Source organism: Triticum dicoccoides, unplaced genomic scaffold (genome assembly GCF_002162155.2).
Source record: "Triticum dicoccoides isolate Atlit2015 ecotype Zavitan unplaced genomic scaffold, WEW_v2.0 scaffold28114, whole genome shotgun sequence".
In the NCBI taxonomy this organism is placed as follows: domain Eukaryota; kingdom Viridiplantae; phylum Streptophyta; class Magnoliopsida; order Poales; family Poaceae; genus Triticum; species Triticum dicoccoides.
Genome location: NW_021259986.1, coordinates 1 through 1,549, shown reverse-complemented (window position 1 = coordinate 1,549; position 1,549 = coordinate 1). Strand labels below are relative to the sequence as shown.

General features: G+C 40.5%; 1 pseudogene; it reads right to left on the bottom strand.

The window, feature by feature from the left end:
• Window positions 1-17: 17 nt before the first annotated feature.
• LOC119345764 lies at window positions 18-1,410 on the bottom strand (annotated as a pseudogene).
• Window positions 1,411-1,549: the final 139 nt, after the last annotated feature.

Genomic DNA, 1,549 nt, shown 5'->3' with positions numbered 1-1,549 from the left:
CTCAGCAACATAAAGTACCCCAACAATCTCACTAGTCTCATTGGTTAGGCAGCCGATGCAATATAAGTCCAGCCATTAATGCAGGAAGATACAAAAGGCTACCATGGAACATTCTTCTTGCACTCTTGTGAGTAGGATCCAGTACAAATGATAAGGCTCCAATGGTAAGGCCCGTCGTTAGAAATGATGCTTCAAAACTGAACCATCCAGATGTTAGCCCCCCTACAGATTAAGCATTTGTTAGTTCCATGAGTAACATCTCAAGTTTGACCAAGTTTATTTGTTACAAGCAGAAGCAAATGGAAATTATTAGAGAACCTACATGATTATTGGTACTTAATACCCAATATCCATGATTACATATCCCATGTTTGACCAATTTTATTACAAGTAATGGAAATTAGAGAACCAATATGCGTGATTACTACTTACAGTTATATGCAAGTAACCCCAACGGCAACATGTAGAGACAATTCCTGAGTGATACCCATGCAGTTCTTTTACCACTAGGATCAGCAAAAGAGAGCATTCAGTACCTGAATCAACAAGTCAATCAATGTAAAGGCCTGTAACATTTTGATGTAACTTCTACACTAGATCTGGTAAAATAACCAGTTGGAATTGATATTTGCGTTACCCTCCAGCAACGTAGTCGTCACGGCATAAGTACGCAAGGGCCATGAAATGTGGTAACTGCCAAAAGTACAAAGCAGCAGGCAGAAACGTAGAGTTGAGTGACACTTCAGATGCTGCTGCTGCCCACCTGTATGTATCAAGATAAATAAGGACCCCATGCCATGTAAATATATTGCACAGATCCATTCAATAAATAAACAGGAGTGCTGCCCATGATGCCTATAAGCAACCCCCTTTTTTTATTTGCTTGCTTAACATGTCATTGTATGACCTGAAACAGCCTCCATGGCAGCGGTATCATCAGTTTGATGCTTACAGTTGGGTCCACTACAAAAAGTGTAGTTAAATTAATAAGAGCCCAACTGAACTAGGAAGGTAGCTATGGTTTGGTCTTGAGTATAAACCATAGTAAAAAAAAGGCAAGCCTAGGCACTAGCCAATAGCAAAACGCCTAGCATTTAATTGCGCATAATTGTGCTTAAGCATGTGCTTTGGTCAAAAAAGCGTAAGACGGTGGCAAAACTCACAATTAGGAAGGACTAGCTCCAATATTCAACATATGAAATACCCCCTTCAACCTGCACCTAGACAATCCAGACATGTGTCATCGGCAGTAACATACCCTAGAAGTGGCGGAATGGCCTCAACAACTGCTCCCACCCATGTATTGACATGGTGTATTTGCTTCAGTGGAGTGTATACAAATGCATACATAATGAGATTGGATGCTGCAAGCCCAGCAGGTAAGAAATTAGCCTGCAAGATATTGCCAAAATTTTGCAATGTTTAGTTCCAATAACAGCATTATACATTTATACCAACTACAGCGACCGTACACAATTCAAACAAAGTGTAGAGCAAGTGGAGGCAAACAGCAAAGAGCCGAACCTTGCAAGCCAATAATGTTGTTCCT